General features: G+C 32.1%; 11 non-coding genes across 11 annotated transcripts; all 11 read left to right on the top strand.

Moving 5' to 3' along the window:
* The first annotated feature begins 374 nt into the window (after positions 1–374).
* On the top strand, positions 375–448 carry TRNAI-AAU (transfer RNA isoleucine (anticodon AAU)). Its single transcript has one exon. It is a non-coding gene; the product is annotated as a tRNA-Ile (tRNA).
* Positions 449–2962: 2514 nt separating this feature from the next.
* Positions 2963–3036, top strand: TRNAI-AAU (transfer RNA isoleucine (anticodon AAU)). Its single transcript has one exon. It is a non-coding gene; the product is annotated as a tRNA-Ile (tRNA).
* Positions 3037–4632: 1596 nt separating this feature from the next.
* On the top strand, positions 4633–4706 carry TRNAI-AAU (transfer RNA isoleucine (anticodon AAU)). The gene has a single exon. It is a non-coding gene; the product is annotated as a tRNA-Ile (tRNA).
* A 2515-nt stretch (positions 4707–7221) lies between these two features.
* Positions 7222–7295, top strand: TRNAI-AAU (transfer RNA isoleucine (anticodon AAU)). Its single transcript has one exon. It is a non-coding gene; the product is annotated as a tRNA-Ile (tRNA).
* Positions 7296–8891: 1596 nt separating this feature from the next.
* Positions 8892–8965, top strand: TRNAI-AAU (transfer RNA isoleucine (anticodon AAU)). The gene has a single exon. It is a non-coding gene; the product is annotated as a tRNA-Ile (tRNA).
* Positions 8966–11480: 2515 nt separating this feature from the next.
* TRNAI-AAU (transfer RNA isoleucine (anticodon AAU)) lies at positions 11481–11554 on the top strand. Its single transcript has one exon. It is a non-coding gene; the product is annotated as a tRNA-Ile (tRNA).
* A 788-nt stretch (positions 11555–12342) lies between these two features.
* On the top strand, positions 12343–12416 carry TRNAI-AAU (transfer RNA isoleucine (anticodon AAU)). Its single transcript has one exon. It is a non-coding gene; the product is annotated as a tRNA-Ile (tRNA).
* Positions 12417–14013: 1597 nt separating this feature from the next.
* TRNAI-AAU (transfer RNA isoleucine (anticodon AAU)) lies at positions 14014–14087 on the top strand. The gene has a single exon. It is a non-coding gene; the product is annotated as a tRNA-Ile (tRNA).
* Positions 14088–15739: 1652 nt separating this feature from the next.
* On the top strand, positions 15740–15813 carry TRNAI-AAU (transfer RNA isoleucine (anticodon AAU)). Its single transcript has one exon. It is a non-coding gene; the product is annotated as a tRNA-Ile (tRNA).
* A 789-nt stretch (positions 15814–16602) lies between these two features.
* On the top strand, positions 16603–16676 carry TRNAI-AAU (transfer RNA isoleucine (anticodon AAU)). The gene has a single exon. It is a non-coding gene; the product is annotated as a tRNA-Ile (tRNA).
* A 3379-nt stretch (positions 16677–20055) lies between these two features.
* Positions 20056–20129, top strand: TRNAI-AAU (transfer RNA isoleucine (anticodon AAU)). Its single transcript has one exon. It is a non-coding gene; the product is annotated as a tRNA-Ile (tRNA).
* The last annotated feature ends 59 nt before the right edge of the window (positions 20130–20188 follow it).

Raw genomic sequence — 20188 nt, 5'->3', positions numbered from 1 at the left:
CCGTCTCCAAGCCAATACTTGATGCTCCTTTAATGTTGAAAATAGATGTATTTTCTTCTGTATCATGTGTATCTCTATATTTCCTTTGAGGGGAAGCTGATAGAATGATTAAATGAATCAATTGCATATAGGTGATGAATTGTTATTTATTGCTAAAACACATGGAAAAAACATTAATGGTTCTAAGTTCTAACACTAAGTATGAAAATCTCTTTTGTATTGTAATTTTTTTAAAGTCATATAAGTTTCTTCATGTTGATATTATATATTTATAACTTCATGGTAAACCTCTGAAATTAAGCTTTCCAAATCTCCCGGGTTAACTATCATTAGCACTTCTTCATATGCTGGACTTCCAGTAATTTGTGCAAAATGGCCTGTTAGCTCAGATGGTTAGAGCGTGGTGCTAATAACGCCAAGGTCACAGGTTCGATCCCTGTACAGGCCAAGTTTAATTGTTTGTAAAAAGATTAATTTTTCTTGTGTCTCATTTTTGACTGTTTATCACCTTGGATCAAACGCTGCTTGAAGGATTGGATGAATACATTTGATATAGTTGTAGAATTAATTATTATTCTGAAAGCTCCTGAAATATCTATTAATGGTTCTAAGTTCTAACGCCAAGTAACTAAATCTCTTATTTATTGCAATTTATTGAGGTCATTTTTGTTTTGTCTTGTTGATGAAATATAAAGATAGTATGAATGTAAACAGCTGAATATAAGCTTTTCAAATATCCCGGGTTAACAATCGGTAGCACTTCATCATCTGCTATTTCTTCAATAGTATGCTATGTATTTATTGAGCCTATTAGTTTAGTCTGTAGAGCATAAAGTTAAAAATGCCAAGGACATACTTTCAATCAGTCTCCAAGCCAATACTTGATGCTCCTTTAATGTTGAAAATAGATGTATTTTCTTCTGTATAACGTGTATGTCTATATTTCCTTTGAGGGGAAGCTAATAGAATGATTAGATCAATCAATTGCATATAGGTGATGAATTGTTATTTATTGCTAAAACACATGGAAAAAACATTAATGGTTCTAAGTTCTAACACTAAGTATGAAAATCTCTTTTGTATTGTAATTTTTCTAAAGTCATATTAGTTTCTTCATGTTGATAATTTATATTTATAACATCATGGTACACCTCTGAAATTAAGCTTTCCAAATCTCCCGGGTTAACTATCATTAGCACTTCTTCATATGCTGGACTTCCAGGAATTTGTGCAAAACGGCCTGTTAGCTCAGATGGTTAGACCGTGGTGCTAATAACGCCAAGGTCACAGGTTCGATCCCTGTACAGGCCAAGTTTAATTGTTTGTAAAAAGATTAATTTTTCTTGTGTCTCATTTTTGACTGTTTATCACCTTGGATCAAATGCTGCTTGAAGGATTGGATGAATACATTTGATATAGTTGTAGAATTAATTATTATTCTGAAAGCTCCTCGAATATCTATTAATGGTTCTAAGTTCTAACGCCAAGTAACTAAATCTCTTATTTATTGCAATTCATTGAGGTCATTTTTGTTTTGTCTTGTTGATGAAATATAAAGATAGTATGAATGTAAACAGCTGAATATAAGCTTTCCAACTACCCCGGGTTAACAATCGGTAGAACTTCATCATCTGCTATTTCTTCAATAGTATGCTATATATTTATTGAGCCTATTAGTTTAGTCTTTAGAGCATAATGTTAAAAATGCCAAGGACATACTTTCAATCAGTCTCCAAGCCTATACTTGATGCTCCTTTAATGTTGAAAATAGATGTATTTTCTTCTGTATCATGTGTATGTCTATATTTCCTTTGAGGGGAAGCTGATAGAATGATTAGATGATTCAATTGCATATAGGTGATGAATTGTTATTTATTGCTAAAACACATGGAAAAACATTAATGGTTCTAAGTTCTAACACTAAGTATGAAAATGTCTTTTGTATTGTAATTTTTTTAAAGTCATATTAGTTTCTTCATGTTGATATTGTATATTTATAACTTCATGGTAAACCTCTGAAATTAAGCTTTCCAAATCTCCCGGGTTAACTATCATTAGCACTTCTTCATATGCTGGACTTCCTGGAATTTGTGCAAAACGGCCTGTTAGCTCAGATGGTTAGAGCGTGGTGCTAATAACGCCAAGGTCACAGGTTCGATCCCTGTACAGGCTAAGTTTAATTGTTTGTAAAAAGATTAATTTTTCTCGTGTCTCATTTTTGACTGTTTATCACCTTGGATCAAAAGCTACTTGAAGGATTGGATGAATACATTTGATATAGTTGTAGAATTAATTATTATTCTGAAAGCTCCTGGAATATCTATGATTGGTTCTAAGTTCTAACGCCAAGTAACTAAATCTTTTATTTATTGCAATTTATTGAGGTCATTTTTGTTTTGTTTTGTTGATGAAATATAAAGATAGTATGAATGTAAACAGCTGAATATAAGCTTTCCAACTATCCCGGGTTAACAATCAGTAGCACTTCATCATCTGCTATTTCTTCAATAGTATGCTATATATTTAGTGAGCCTATTAGTTTAGTCTTTAGAGCATAAAGTTAAAAATGCCAAGGACATACTTTCAATCAGTCTCCAAGCCAATAAGTGATGCTCCTTTAATGTTGAAAATAGATGTATTTTCTTCTGTATAATGTGTATGTCTATATTTCCTTTGAGGGGAAGCTGATAGAATGATTAGATGAATCAATTGCATATAGGTTATGAATTGTTATTTATTGCTAAAACACATGGAAAAAACATTAATGGTTCTAAGTTCTAACACTAAGTATGAAAATCTCTTTTGTATTGTAATTTTTCTAAAGTCATATTAGTTTCTTCATGTTGATAATTTATATTTATAACTTCATGGTACACCTCCGAAATTAAGCTTTCCAAATCTCCTGGGTTAACTATCATTAGCACTTCTTCATATGCTGGACTTCCAGGAATTTGTGTAAAATGGCCTGTTAGCTCAGATGGTTAGAGCGTGGTGCTAATAACGCCAAGGTCACAGGTTCGATCCCTGTACAGGCCAAGTTTAATTGTTTGAAAAAAGATTAATTTTTCTTGTGTCTCATTTTTGACTGTTTATCACCTTGGATCAAACGCTGCTTGAAGGATTGGATGAATGCATTTGATATAGTTGTAGAATTAATTATTATTCTGAAAGCTCCTGGAATATCTATTAATGGTTCTAAGTTCTAACGCCAAGTAACTAAATCTCTTATTTATTGCAATTTATTGAGGTCATTTTTGTTTTGTCTTGTTGATGAAATATAAAGATAGTATGAATGTAAACCGCTGAATATAAGCTTTCCAACTATCCCGGGTTAACAATCGGTAGCACTTCATCATCTGCTATTTCTTCAATAGTATGCTATATATTTATTGAGCCTATTAGTTTAGTCTTTAGAGCATAAAGTTAACAATGCCAAGAACATACTTTCAATCAGTCTCTAAGCCAATACTTGATGCTCCTGTAATGTTGAAAATAGATGTATTTTCTTCAGTATCATTTGTATGTCTATATTTCCTTCGAGGGGAAGCTGACACAATGATTAGATGAATCAATTGCATATAGGTGAAGAATTGTTATTTATTGCTAAAACACATGGAAAAAACATTAATGGCTCTAAGTTCTAACACTAAGTATGAAAATCTCTTTTGTATTGTAATTTTTCTAAAGTCATATTAGTTTCTTCATGTTGATATTATATATTTATAACTTCATGGTAAACCTCTGAACTTAAGCTTTCCAAATCTCCCGGGTTAACTATCATTAGCACTTCTTCATATGCTGGACTTCCAGGAATTTGTGCAAAACGGCCTGTTAGCTCAGATGGTTAGAGCGTGGTGCTAATAACGCCAAGGTCACATGTTCGATCCCTGTACAGGCCAAGTTTAATTGTTTGAAAAAAGATTAATTTTTCTTGTGTCTCATTTTTGACTGTTTATCACCTTGGATCAAACAATGCTTGAAGGATTGGATGAATACATTTGATATAGTTGTAGAATTAATTATTATTCTGAAAGCTCCTGGAATATCTATTATTGGTTCTAAGTTCTAACACCAAGTAACTAAATCTCTTATTTATTGCAATTTATTGAGGTCATTTTTGTTTTGTCTTGTTGATGAAATATAAAAATAGTATGAATGTAAACAGCTGAATATAAGCTTTCCAACTATCCCGGGTTAACAATCAGTAGCACTTCATCATCTGCTATTTCTTCAATAGTATGCTATATATTTAGTGAGCCTATTAGTTTAGTCTTCAGAGCATAAAGTTAAAAATGCCAAGGACATACTTTCAATCCGTCTCCAATCCAATACTTGATGCTCCTTTAATGTTGAAAATAGATGTATTTTCTTCTGTATCATGTGTATCTCTATATTTCCTTTGAGGGGAAGCTGATAGAATGATTAAATGAATCAATTGCATATAGGTGATGAATTGTTATTTATTGCTAAAACACATGGAAAAAACATTAATGGTTCTAAGTTCTAACACTAAGTATGAAACTCTCTTTTGTATTGTAATTTTTTTAAAGTCATATAAGTTTCTTCATGTTGATATTATATATTTATAACTTTCATATTCATATGCTGGACTTCCAGGATTTTGTGCAAAACGGCCTGTTAGCTCAGATGGTTAGAGCGTGGTGCTAATAACGCCAAGGTCACAGGTTCGATCCCTGTACAGGCCAAGTTTAATTGTTTGTAAAAAGATACATTTTTCTTGTGTCTCATTTTTGACTGTTTATCACCTTGGATCAAAAGCTACTTGAAGGATTGGATGAATACATTTGATATAGTTGTAGAATTAATTATCATTCTGAAAGCTCCTGGAATATCTATAATTGGTTCTAAGTTCTAACTCCAAGTAACTAAATCTCTTATTTATTGCAATTTATTGAGGTCATTTTTGTTTTGTCTTGTTGATGAAATATAAAGATAGTATGAATGTAAACAGCTTAATATAAGCTTTCCAACTATCCCGGGTTAACAATCAGTAGCACTTCATCATCTGCTATTTCTTCAATAGTATGCTATATATTTAGTGAGCCTATTAGTTTAGTCTTTAGAGCATAAAGTTAAAAATGCCAAGGACATACTTTCAATCAGTCTCCAAGCCAATACTTGATGCTCCTGTAATGTTGAAAATAGATGTATTTTCTTCTGTATCATGTGTATCTCTATATTTCCTTTGAGGGGAAGCTGATAGAATGATTAAATGAATCAATTGCATATAGGTGATGACTTGTTATTTATTGCTAAAACACATGGAAAAAACATTAATGGTTCTAAGTTCTAACACTAAGTATGAAAATCTCTTTTGTATTGTAATTTTTCTAAAGTCATATTAGTTTCTTCATGTTGATATTATATAAGTATAACTTCATGGTAAACCTCTGAAATTAAGCTTTCCAAATCTCCCGGGTTAACTATCATTAGCACTTCTTCATATGCTGGACTTCCAGGAATTTGTGCAAAACGGCCTGTTAGCTCAGATGGTTAGAGCGTGGTGCTAATAACGCCAAGCTCGCAGGTTCGATCCCTGTACAGGCCAAGTTTAATTGTTTGTAAAAAGATTTATTTTTCTTGTGTCTCATTTTTGACTGTTTATCACCATGGATCAAAAGCTACTTGAAGGATTGGATGAATACATTTGATATAGTTGTAGAATTAATTATTATTCTGAAAGCTCCTGGAATATCTATAATTGGTTCTAAGTTCTAACGCCAAGTAACTAAATCTCTTATTTATTGCAATTTATTGAGGTCATTTTTGTTTTGTCTTGTTGATGAAATATAAAGGTAGTATGAATGTAAACAGCTGAATATAAGCTTTCCAACTATCCCGGGTTAACAATCAGTAGCACTTCATCATCTGCTATTTCTTCAATAGTATGCTATATATTTAGTGAGCCTATTAGTTTAGTCTTTAGAGCATAAAGTTAAAAATGCCAGGGACATACTTTCAATCAGTCTCCAAGCCAATACTTGATGCTCCTTTAATGTTGAAAATAGATGTATTTTCTTCTGTATCATGTGTATCTCTGTATTTCCTTTGAGGGGAAGCTGATAGAATGATTAGATGAATCAATTGCATATAGGTGATGAATTGTTATTTATTGCTAAAACACATGGAAAAAACATTAATGGCTCTAAGTTCTAACACTAAGTATGAAAATCTCTTTTGTATTGTAATTTTTCTAAAGTCATATTAGTTTCTTCATGTTGATAATATATATTTATAACTTCATGGTAAACCTCCGAAATTAAGCTTTCCAAATCTCCCGGGTTAACTATCATTAGCACTTCTTCATATGCTGGACTTCCAGGAATTTGTGCAAAACGGCCTGTTAGCTCAGATGGTTAGAGCGTGGTGCTAATAACGCCAAGGTCACAGGTTCGATCCCTGTAAAGGCCAAGTTTAATTGTTTGAAAAAAGATTCATTTTTCTTGTGTCTCATTTTTGACTGTTTATCACCTTGGATCAAATGCTGCTTGAAGGATTGGATGAATGCATTTGATATAGTTGTAGAATTAATTATAATTCTGAAAGCTCCTGGAATATCTAATAATGGTTCTAAGTTCTAACGCCAAGTAACTAAATCTCTTATTTATTGAAATTTATTGAGGTCATTTTTGTTTTGTCTTGTTGATGAAATATAAAGATAGTATGAATGTAAACAGCTGAATATAAGCTTTCCAACTATCCCGGGTTAACAATCGGTAGCACTTCATCATCTGCTATTTCTTCAATAGTATGCTATATATTTATTGAGCCTATTAGTTTAGTCTTTAGAGCATAAAGTTAACAATGCCAAGAACATACTTTCAATCAGTCTCTAAGCCAATACTTGATGCTCCTTTAATGTTGAAAATAGATGTATTTTCTTCTGTATCATTTGTATGTCTATATTCCCTTCGAGGGGAAGCTGACACAATGATAAGATGAATCAATTGCATATAGGTGATGAATTGTTATTTATTGCTAAAACACATGGAAAAAACATTAATGGCTCTAAGTTCTAACACTAAGTATGAAAATCTCTTTTGTATTGTAATTTTTCTAAAGTCATATTAGTTTCTTCATGTTGATAATTCATATTTATAACTTCATGGTACACCTCTGAAATTAAGCTTTCCAAATCTCCCGGGTTAACTATCATTAGCACTTCTTCATATGCTGGACTTCCAGGAATTTGTGCAAAATGGCCTGTTAGCTCAGATGGTTAGAGCGTGGTGCTAATAACGCCAAGGTCACAGGTTCGATCCCTGTACAGGCCAAGTTTAATTGTTTGTAAAAAGATTAATTTTTCTTGTGTCTCATTTTTGACTGTTTATCACCTTGGATCAAATGCTGCTTGAAGGATTGGATGAATACATTTGATATAGTTGTAGAATTAATTATTATTCTGAAAGCTCCTGGAATATCTATTAATGGTTCTAAGTTCTAACGCCAAGTAACTAAATCTCTTATTTATTGCAATTCATTGAGGTCATTTTTGTTTTGTCTTGTTGATGAAATATAAAAATAGTATGAATGTAAACAGCTGAATATAAGCTTTCCAACTATCCCGGGTTAACAATCAGTAGCACTTCATCATCTGCTATTTCTTCAATAGTATGCTATATATTTAGTGAGCCTATTAGTTTAGTCTTAAGAGCATAAAGTTAAAAATGCCAAGGACATACTTTCAATCCGTCTCCAATCCAATACTTGATGCTCCTTTAATGTTGAAAATAGATGTATTTTCTTCTGTATCATGTGTATCTCTATATTTCCTTTGAGGGGAAGCTGATAGAATGATTAAATGAATCAATTGCATATAGGTGATGAATTGTTATTTATTGCTAAAACACATGGAAAAAACATTAATGGTTTTAAGTTCTAACACTAAGTATGAAAATCTCTTTTGTATTGTAATTTTTTTAAAGTCATATAAGTTTCTTCATGTTGATATTATATATTTATAACTTTCATACTCATATGCTGGACTTCCAGGATTTTGTGCAAAACGGCCTGTTAGCTCACATGGTTAGAGCGTGGTGCTAATAACGACAAGGTCACAGGTTCGATCCCTGTACAGGCCAAGTTTAATTGTTTGTAAAAAGATACATTTTTCTTGTGTCTCATTTTTGACTGTTTATCACCTTGGATCAAAAGCTACTTGAAGGATTGGATGAATACATTTGATATAGTTGTAGAATTAATTATCATTCTGAAAGCTCCTGGAATATCTATAATTGGTTCTAAGTTCTAACGCCAAGTAACTAAATCTCTTATTTATTGCAATTTATTGAGGTCATTTTTGTTTTGTCTTGTTGATGAAATATAAAGATAGTATGAATGTAAACAGCTGAATATAAGCTTTCCAACTATCCCGGGTTAACAATCAGTAGCACTTCATCATCTGCTATTTCTTCAATAGTATGCTATATATTTAGTGAGCCTATTAGTTTAGTCTTTAGAGCATAAAGTTAAAAATGCCAAGGACATACTTTCAATCAGTCTCCAAGCCAATACTTGATGCTCCTGTAATGTTGAAAATAGATGTATTTTCTTCTGTATCATGTGTATCTCTATATTTCCTTTGAGGGGAAGCTGATAGAATGATTAAATGAATCAATTGCATATAGGTGATGACTTGTTATTTATTGCTAAAACACATGGAAAAAACATTAATGGTTCTAAGTTCTAACACTAAGTATGAAAATCTCTTTTGTATTGTAATTTTTCTAAAGTCATATTAGTTTCTTCATGTTGATATTATATAAGTATAACTTCATGGTAAACCTCTGAAATTAAGCTTTCCAAATCTCCCGGGTTAACTATCATTAGCACTTCTTCATATGCTGGACTTCCAGGAATTTGTGCAAAACGGCCTGTTAGCTCAGATGGTTAGAGCGTGGTGCTAATAACGCCAAGGTCGCAGGTTCGATCCCTGTACAGGCCAAGTTTAATTGTTTGTAAAAAGATTTATTTTTCTTGTGTCTCATTTTTGACTGTTTATCACCATGGATCAAAAGCTACTTGAAGGATTGGATGAATACATTTGATATAGTTGTAGAATTAATTATTATTCTGAAAGCTCCTGGAATATCTATAATTGGTTCTAAGTTCTAACGCCAAGTAACTAAATCTCTTATTTATTGCAATTTATTGAGGTCATTTTTGTTTTGTCTTGTTGATGAAATATAAAGGTAGTATGAATGTAAACAGCTGAATATAAGCTTTCCAACTATCCCGGGTTAACAATCAGTAGCACTTCATCATCTGCTATTTCTTCAATAGTATGCTATATATTTAGTGAGCCTATTAGTTTAGTCTTTAGAGCATAAAGTTAAAAATGCCAGGGACATACTTTCAATCAGTCTCCAAGCCAATACTTGATGCTCCTTTAATGTTGAAAATAGATGTATTTTCTTCTGTATCATGTGTATCTCTGTATTTCCTTTGAGGGGAAGCTGATAGAATGATTAGATGAATCAATTGCATATAGGTGATGAATTGTTATTTATTGCTAAAACACATGGAAAAAACATTAATGGCTCTAAGTTCTAACACTAAGTATGAAAATCTCTTTTGTATTGTAATTTTTCTAAAGTCATATTAGTTTCTTCATGTTGATAATATATATTTATAACTTCATGGTAAACCTCCGAAATTAAGCTTTCCAAATCTCCCGGGTTAACTATCATTAGCACTTCTTCATATGCTGGACTTCCAGGAACTTGTGCAAAATGGCCTGTTAGCTCAGATGGTTAGAGCGTGGTGCTAATAACGCCAAGGTCACAGGTTCGATCCCTGTAAAGGCCAAGTTTAATTGTTTGAAAAAAGATTCATTTTTCTTGTGTCTCATTTTTGACTGTTTATCACCTTGGATCAAATGCTGCTTGAAGGATTGGATGAATGCATTTGATATAGTTGTAGAATTAATTATAATTCTGAAAGCTCCTGGAATATCTAATAATGGTTCTAAGTTCTAACGCCAAGTAACTAAATCTCTTATTTATTGAAATTTATTGAGGTCATTTTTGTTTTGTCTTGTTGATGAAATATAAAGATAGTATGAATGTAAACAGCTGAATATAAGCTTTCCAACTATCCCGGGTTAACAATCGGTAGCACTTCATCATCTGCTATTTCTTCAATAGTATGCTATATATTTATTGAGCCTATTAGTTTAGTCTTTAGAGCATAAAGTTAACAATGCCAAGAACATACTTTCAATCAGTCTCTAAGCCAATACTTGATGCTCCTTTAATGTTGAAAATAGATGTATTTTCTTCTGTATCATTTGTATGTCTATATTCCCTTCGAGGGGAAGCTGACACAATGATAAGATGAATCAATTGCATATAGGTGATGAATTGTTATTTATTGCTAAAACACATGGAAAAAACATTAATGGCTCTAAGTTCTAACACTAAGTATGAAAATCTCTTTTGTATTGTAATTTTTCTAAAGTCATATTAGTTTCTTCATGTTGATAATTCATATTTATAACTTCATGGTACACCTCTGAAATTAAGCTTTCCAAATCTCCCGGGTTAACTATCATTAGCACTTCTTCATATGCTGGACTTCCAGGAATTTGTGCAAAATGGCCTGTTAGCTCAGATGGTTAGAGTGTGGTGCTAATAATGCCAAGGTCGCAGGTTCGATCCCTGTACAGGCCAAGTTTAATTGTTTGTAAAAAGATTAATTTTTCTTGTGTCTCATTTTTGACTGTTTATCACCATGGATCAAAAGCTACTTGAAGGATTGAATGAATACATTTGATATAGTTGTAGAATTAATTATTATTCTGAAAGCTCCTGGAATATCTATAATTGGTTCTAAGTTCTAACGCCAAGTAACTAAATCTCTTATTTATTGCAATTTATTGAGGTAATTTTTGTTTTGTCTTGTTGATGAAATATAAAGGTAGTATGAATGTAAACAGCTGAATATAAGCTTTCTAACTATCCCGGGTTAACAATCGGTAGCACTTCATCATATGCTATTTCTTCAATAGTATGCTATATATTTATTGAGCCTATTAGTTTAGTCTTTAGAGCATAAAGTTAACAATGCCAAGTACATACTTTCAATCAGTCTCTAAGCCAATACTTGATGCTCCTTTAATGTTGAAAATAGATGTATTTTCTTCAGTATCATTTGTATGTCTATATTTCCTTCGAGGGGAAGCTGACACAATGATTAGATGAATCAATTGCATATAGGTGATGAATTGTTATTTATTGCTAAAACACATGGAAAAAACATTAATGGCTCTAAGTTCTAACACTAAGTATGAAAATCTCTTTTGTATTGTAATTTTTCTAAAGTCATATTAGTTTCTTCATGTTGATATTATATATTTATAACTTCATGGTAAACCTCCGAAATTAAGCTTTCCAAATCTCCCAGGTTAACTATCATTAGCACTTCTTCATATGCTGGACTTCCAGGAATTTGTGCAGACCGGCCTGTTAGCTCAGATGGTTAGAGCGTGGTGCTAATAACGCCAAGGTCACAGGTTCGATCCCTGTACAGGCCAAGTTTAATTGTTTGAAAAAACTTAATTTTTCTTGTGTCTCATTTTTGACTGTTTATCACCTTGGATCAAACGATGCTTGAAGGATTGGATGAATACATTTGATATAGTTGTAGAATTAATTATTATTCTGAAAGCTCCTGAAATATCTATTAATGGTTCTAAGTTCTAACACCAAGTTACTAAATCTCTTATTTATTGCAATTTATTGAGGTCATTTTTGTTTTGTCTTGTTGATGAAATATAAAAATAGTATGAATGTAAACAGCTGAATATAAGCTTTCCAACTATCCCGGGTTAACAATCAGTAGCACTTCATCATCTGCTATTTCTTCAATAGTATGCTATATATTTAGTGAGCCTATTAGTTTAGTCTTCAGAGCATAAAGTTAAAAATGCCAAGGACATACTTTCAATCCGTCTCCAAGCCAATACTTGATGCTCCTTTAATGTTGAAAATAGATGTATTTTCTTCTGTATCATGTGTATCTCTATATTTCCTTTGAGGGGAAGCTGATAGAATGATTAAATGAATCAATTGCATATAGGTGATGAATTGTTATTTATTGCTAAAACACATGGAAAAAACATTAATGGTTCTAAGTTCTAACACTAAGTATGAAAATATCTTTTGTATTGTAATTTTTTTAAAGTCATATAAGTTTCTTCATGTTGATATTATATATTTATAACTTCATGGTAAACCTCTGAAATTAAGCTTTCCAAATCTCCCGGGTTAACTATCATTAGCACTTCTTCATATGCTGGACTTCCAGTAATTTGTGCAAAATGGCCTGTTAGCTCAGATGGTTAGAGCGTGGTGCTAATAACGCCAAGGTCACAGGTTCAATCCCTGTACAGGCCAAGTTTAAATGTTTGTAAAAAGATACATTTTTCTTGTGTCTTATTTTTGACTGTTTATCACCTTGGATCAAACGCTGCTTGAAGGATTGGATGAATACATTTGATATAGTTGTAGAATTAATTATTATTCTGAAAGCTCCTGAAATATCTATTAATGGTTCTAAGTTCTAACGCCAAGTAACTAAATCTCTTATTTATTGCAATTTATTGAGGTCATTTTTGTTTTGTCTTGTTGATGAAATATAAAGATAGTATGAATGTAAACAGCTGAATATAAGCTTTCCAACTATCCTGGGTTAACAATCGGTAGAACTTCATCATATGCTATTTCTTCAATAGTATGCTATGTATTTATTGAGCCTATTAGTTTAGTCTGTAGAGCATAAAGGTAAAAATGCCAAGGACATACTTTCAATCAGTCTCTAAGCCAATACTTGATGCTTCTTTAATGTTGAAAATAGATGTATTTTCTTCAGTATCATTTGTATGTCTATATTTCCTTCGAGGGGAAGCTGACACAATGATTAGATGAATCAATTGCATATAGGTGATGAATTGTTATTTATTGCTAAAACACATGGAAAAAACATTAATGGTTCTAAGTTCTAACACTAAGTATGAAAATCTCTTTTGTATTGTAATTTTTCTAAAGTCATATTAGTTTCTTCATGTTGATAATTTATATTTATAACTTCATGGTACACCTCCGAAATTAAGCTTTCCAAATCTCCCGGGTTAACTATCATTAGCACTTCTTCATATGCTGGACTTCCAGGAATTTGTGCAGACCGGCCTGTTAGCTCAGATGGTTAGAGCGTGGTGCTAATAACGCCAAGGTCACAGGTTTGATCCCTGTACAGGCCAAGTTTAATTGTTTGAAAAAAGATTAATTTTTCTTGTGTCTCATTTTTGACTGTTTATCACCTTGGATCAAACGATGCTTGAAGGATTGGATGAATACATTTGATATAGTTGTAGAATTAATTATTATTCTGAAAGCTCCTGGAATATCTATTAATGGTTCTAAGTTCTAACACCAAGTAACTAAATCTCTTATTTATTGCAATTTATTGAGGTCATTTTTGTTTTGTCTTGTTGATGAAATATAAAAATAGTATGAATGTAAACAGCTGAATATAAGCTTTCCAGCTATCCCGGGTTAACAATCAGTAGCACTTCATCATCTGCTATTTCTTCAATAGTATGCTATATATTTAGTGAGCCTATTAGTTTAGTCTTCAGAGCATAAGGTTAAAAATGCCAAGGACATACTTTCAATCCGTCTCCAAGCCAATACTTGATGCTCCTTTAATGTTGAAAATAGATGTATTTTCTTCTGTATCATGTGTATCTCTATATTTCCTTTGAGGGGAAGCTGATAGAATGATTAAATGAATCAATTGCATATAGGTGATGAATTGTTATTTATTGCTAAAACACATGGAAAAAAACATTAATGGTTCTAAGTTCTAACACTAAGTATGAAAATCTCTTTTGTATTGTAATTTTTTTAAAGTCATATAAGTTTCTTCATGTTGATATTATATATTTATAACTTTCATATTCATATGCTGGACTTCCAGGATTTTGTGCAAAACGGCCTGTTAGCTCAGATGGTTAGAGCGTGGTGCTAATAACGCCAAGGTCACAGGTTCGATCCCTGTACAGGCCAAGTTTAATTGTTTGTAAAAAGATACATTTTTCTTGTGTCTCATTTTTGACTGTTTATCACCTTGGATCAAAAGCTACTTGAAGGATTGGATGAATACATTTGATATAGTTGTAGAATTAATTATCATTCTGAAAGCTCCTGGAATATCTATAATTGGTTCTAAGTTCTAACGCCAAGTAACTAAATCTCCTATTTATTGCAATTTATTGAGGTCATTTTTGTTTTGTCTTGTTGATGAAATATAAAGATAGTATGAATGTAAACAGCTGAATATAAGCTTTCCAACTATCCCGGGTTAACAATCAGTAGCACTTCATCATCTGCTATTTCTTCAATAGTATGCTATATATTTAGTGAGCCTATTAGTTTAGTCTTTAGAGCATAAAGTTAAAAATGCCAAGGACATACTTTCAATCAGTCTCCAAGCCAATACTTGATGCTCCTGTAATGTTGAAAATAGATGTATTTTCTTCTGTATCATGTGTATCTCTATATTTCCTTTGAGGGGAAGCTGATAGAATGATTAGATGAATCAATTGCATATAGGTGATGAATTGTTATTTATTGCTAAAACACATGGAAAAAACATTATTGGCTCTAAGTTCTAACACTAAGTATGAAAATCTCTTTTGTATTGTAATTTTTCTAAAGTCATATTAGTTTCTTCATGTTGATAATATATATTTATAACTTCATGGTAAACCTCCGAAATTAAGCTTTCCAAATCTCCCGGGTTAACTATCATTAGCACTTCTTCATATGCTGGAATTCCAGGAACTTGTGCAAAATGGCCTGTTAGCTCAGCTGGTTAGAGCGTGGTGCTAATAACGCCAAGGTCACAGGTTAGATCCCTGTAAAGGCCAAGTTTAGTTGTTTGAAAAAAGATTAATTTTTCTTGTGTCTCATTTTTGACTGTTTATCACCTTGGATCAAACGCTGCTTGAAGGATTGGATGAATGCATTTGATATAGTTGTAGAATTAATTATTATTCTGAAAGCTCCTGGAATATCTATTAATGGTTCTAAGTTCTAACGCCAAGTAACTAAATCTCTTATTTATTGAAATTTATTGAGGTCATTTTTGTTTTGTCTTGTTGATGAAATATAAAGATAGTATGAATGTAAACAGCTGAATATAAGCTTTCCAACTATCCCGGGTTAACAATCGGTAGCACTTCATCATCTGCTATTTCTTCAATAGTATGCTATATTTTTATTGAGCCTATTAGTTTAGTCTTTAGAGCATAAAGTTAACAATGCCAAGAACATACTTTCAATCAGTCTCTAAGCCAATACTTGATGCTCCTTTAATGTTGAAAATAGATGTATTTTCTTCAGTATCATTTGTATGTCTATATTTCCTTCGAGGGGAAGCTGATACAATGATTAGATGAATCAATTGCATATAGGTGATGAATTGTTATTTATTGCTAAAACACATGGAAAAAACATTAATGGCTCTAAGTTCTAACACTAAGTATGAAAATCTCGTTTGTATTGTAATTTTTCTAAAGTCATATTAGTTTCTTCATGTTGATATTATATATTTATAACTTCATGGTAAACCTCCGAAATTAAGCTTTCCAAATCTCCCGGGTTAACTATCATTAGCACTTCTTCATATGCTGGACTTCCAGGAATTTGTGCAGACCGGCCTGTTAGCTCAGATGGTTAGAGCGTGGTGCTAATAACGCCAAGGTCACAGGTTCGATCCCTGTACAGGCCAAGTTTAATTGTTTGAATAAAGATTAATTTTTCTTGTGTCTCATTTTTGACTGTTTATCACCTTGGATCAAACGATGCTTGAAGGATTGGATGAATACATTTGATATAGTTGTAGAATTAATTATTATTCTGAAAGCTCCTGGAATATCTATTAATGGTTCTAAGTTCTAACACCAAGTAACTAAATCTCTTATTTATTGCAATTTATTGAGGTCATTTTTGTTTTGTCTTGTTGATGAAATATAAAAATAGTATGAATGTAAACAGCTGAATATAAGCTTTCCAACTATCCCGGGTTAACAATCAGTAGCACTTCATCATCTGCTATTTCTTCAATAGTATGCTATATATTTAGTGAGCCTATTAGTTTAGTCTTCAGAGCATAAAGTTAAAAATGCCAAGGACATACTTTCAATCCGTCTCCAAGCCAATACTTGATGCTCCTTTAATGTTGAAAATAGATGTATTTTCTTCTGTATCATGTGTATCTCTATATTTCCTTTGAGGGGAAGCTGATAGAATGATTAAATGAATCAATTGCATATAGGTGATGAATTGTTATTTATTGCTAAAACACATGGAAAAAACATTAATGGTTCTAAGTTCTAACACTAAGTATGAAAATCTCTTTTGTATTGTAATTTTTTTAAGGTCATATAAGTTTCTTCATGTTGATATTATATATTTATAACTTCATGGTAAACCTCTGAAGTTAAGCTTTCCAAATCTCCAGGGTTAACTATCATTAGCACTTCTTCATATGCTGGACTTCCAGTACTTTGTGCAAAATGGCCTGTTAGCTCAGATGGTTAGAGCGTGGTGCTAATAACGCCAAGGTCACAGGTTCGATCCCTGTACAGGCCAAGTTTAATTGTTTGTAAAAAGATAAATGTTTCTTGTGTCTCATTTTTGACTGTTTATCACCTTGGATCAAATGCTGCTTGAAGGATTGGATGAATACATTTCATATAGATGTAGAATTAATTATTATTCTGAAAGCTCCTGAAATATCTATTAATGGTTCTAAGTTCTAACACCAAGTAACTAAATCTCTTATTTATTGCAATTTATTGAGGTCATTTTTGTTTTGTCTTGTTGATGAAATATAAAGATAGTATGAATGTAAACAGCTGAATATAAGCTTTCCAACTATCCCGGGTTAACAATCGGTAGCACTTCATCATCTGCTATTTCTTCAATAGTATGCTATGTATTTATTGAGCCTATTAGTTTAGTCTGTAGAGCATGAAGTCAAAAATGCCAAGGACATACTTTCAATCAGTCTCCAAGCCAATACTTGATGCTCCTTTAATGTTGAAAATAGATGTATTTTCTTCTGTATAATGTGTATGTCTATATTTCCTTTGAGGGGAAGCTAATAGAATGTTTAGATGAATCAATTGCATATAGGTGATGAATTGTTATTTATTGCTAAAACACATGGAAAAACACATTAATGGTTCTAAGTTCTAAAACTAAGTATGAAAATCTCTTTTGTATTGTAATTTTTCTAAAGTCATATTAGTTTCTTCATGTTGATAATTTATATTTATAACTTCATGGTACACCTCTGAAATTAAGCTTTCCAAATCTCCCGGGTTAACTATCATTAGCACTTCTTCATATGCTGGACTTCCAGGAATTTGTGCAAAATGGCCTGTTAGCTCAGATGGTTAGAGCGTGGTGCTAATAACGCCAAGGTCACAGGTCCGATCCCTGTACAGGCCAAGTTTAATTGTTTGTAAAAAGATACATTTTTCTTGTGTCTCATTTTTGACTGTTTATCACCTTGGATCAAAAGCTACTTGAAGGATTGGATGAATACATTTGATATAGTTGTAGAATTAATTATCATTCTGAAAGCTCCTGGAATATCTATAATTGGTTCTAAGTTCTAACGCCAAGTAACTAAATCTCTTATTTATTGCAATTTATTGAGGTCATTTTTGTTTTGTCTTGTTGATGAAATATAAAGATAGTATGAATGTAAACAGCTGAATATAAGATTTCCAACTATCCCGGGTTAACAATCAGTAGCACTTCATCATCTGCTATTTCTTCAATAGTATGCTATATATTTAGTGAGCCTATTAGTTTAGTCTTTAGAGCATAAAGTTAAAAATGCCAAGGACATACTTTCAATCAGTCTCCAAGCCAATAAGTGATGCTCCTTTAATGTTGAAAATAGATGTATTTTCTTGTGTATAATGTGTATGTCTATATTTCCTTTGAGGGGAAGCTGATAGAATGATTAGATGAATCAATTGCATATAGGTGATGAATTGTTATTTATTGCTAAAACACATGGAAAAAACATTAATGGTTCTAAGTTCTAACACTAAGTATGAAAATCTCTTTTGTATTGTAATTTTTCGAAAGTCATATTAGTTTCTTCATGTTGATAATTTATATTTATAACTTCATGGTACACCTCCGAAATTAAGCTTTCCAAATGTCCCGGGTTAACTATCATTAGCACTTCTTCATATGCTGGACTTCCAGTAATTTGTGCAAAATGGCCTGTTAGCTCAGATGGTTAGAGCATGGTGCTAATAATGCTAATGTCACAGGTTTGATCCCTGTACAGGCCAAGTTTAATTGTTTGAAAAAAGAATAATTTTTCTTGTGTCTCATTTTTGACTGTTTATCACCTTGGATCAAACGCTGCTTGAAGGATTGGATGAATGCATTTGATATAGTTGTAGAATTAATTATTATTCTGAAAGCTCCTGGAATATCTATTAATGGTTCTAAGTTCTAACGCCAAGTAACTAAATCTCTTATTTATTGCAATTTATTGAGGTCATTTTTGTTTTGTCTTGTTGATGAAATATAAAGATAGTATGAATGTAAACAGCTGAATATAAGCTTTCCAACTATCCCGGGTTAACAATCGGTAGCACTTCATCATCTGCTATTTCTTCAATAGTATGCTATATATTTATTGAGCCTATTAGTTTAGTCTTTAGAGCATAAAGTTAACAATGCCAAGAACATACTTTCAATCAGTCTCTAAGCCAATACTTGATGCTCCTTTAATGTTGAAAATAGATGTATTTTCTTCAGTATCATTTGTATGTCTATATTTCCTTCGAGGGGAAGCTGACACAATGATTAGATGAATCAATTGTATATAGGTGATGAATTGTTATTTATTGCTAAAACACATGGAAAAAACATTAATGGCTCTAAGTTCTAACACTAAGTATGAAAATCTCTTTTGTATTGTAATTTTTCTAAAGTCATATTAGTTTCTTCATGTTGATATTATATATTTATAACTTCATGGTAAACCTCCGAAATTAAGATTTCCAAATCTCCCGGGTTAACTATCATTAGCACTTCTTCATATGCTGGACTTCCAGGATTTTGTGCAGACCGGCCTGTTAGCTCAGATGGTTAGAGCGTGGTGCTAATAACACCAAGGTCACAGGTTCGATCCCTGTACAGGCCAAGTTTAATTGTTTGAAAAAAGATAAATTTTTCTTGTGTCTCATTTTTGACTGTTTATCACCTTGGATCAAAAGATGCTTGAAGGATTGGAGGAATACATTTGATATAGTTGTAGAATTAATTATTATTCTGAAAGCTCCTGGAATATCTATTAATGGTTCTAAGTTCTAACACCAAGTAACTAAATCTCTTATTTATTGCAATTTATTGAGGTCATTTTTGTTTTGTCTTGTTGATGAAATATAAAAATAGTATGAATGTAAACAGCTGAATATAAGCTTTCCAACTATCCCAGGTTAACAATCAGTAGCACTTCATCATCTGCTATTTCTTCAATAGTATGCTATATATTTAGTGAGCCTATTAGTTTAGTCTTCAGAGCATAAAGTTAAAAATGCCAAGGACATACTTTCAATCCGTCTCCAAGCCAATACTTGATGCTCCTTTAATGTTGAAAATAGATGTATTTTCTTCTGTATCATGTGTATCTCTATATTTCCTTTGAGGGGAAGCTGATAGAATGATTAAATGAATCAATTGCATATAGGTGATGAATTGTTATTTATTGCTAAAACACATGGAAAAAACATTAATGGTTCTAAATTCTAACACTAAGTATGAAAATCTATTTTGTATTGTAATTTTTTTAAAGTCATATAAGTTTCTTCATGTTGATATTATATATTTATAACTTCATGGTAAACCTCTGAAATTAAGCTTTCCAAATCTCCCGGGTTAACTATCATTAGCACTTCTTCATATGCTGGACTTCCAGTTATTTGTGCAAAATGGCCTGTTAGCTCAGATGGTTAGAGCGTGGTGCTAATAACGCCAAGGTCACAGGTTCGATCCCTGTACAGGCCAAGTTTAATTGTTTGTAAAAAGATAAATGTTTCTTGTGTCTCATTTTTGACTGTTTATCA

The sequence above is a fragment of the Lissotriton vulgaris genome, chromosome 4_1 (genome assembly GCF_964263255.1).
Source record: "Lissotriton vulgaris chromosome 4_1, aLisVul1.2, whole genome shotgun sequence".
NCBI classification, from domain to species: domain Eukaryota; kingdom Metazoa; phylum Chordata; class Amphibia; order Caudata; family Salamandridae; genus Lissotriton; species Lissotriton vulgaris.
This window is presented reverse-complemented; position numbering and strand designations above follow the sequence as displayed.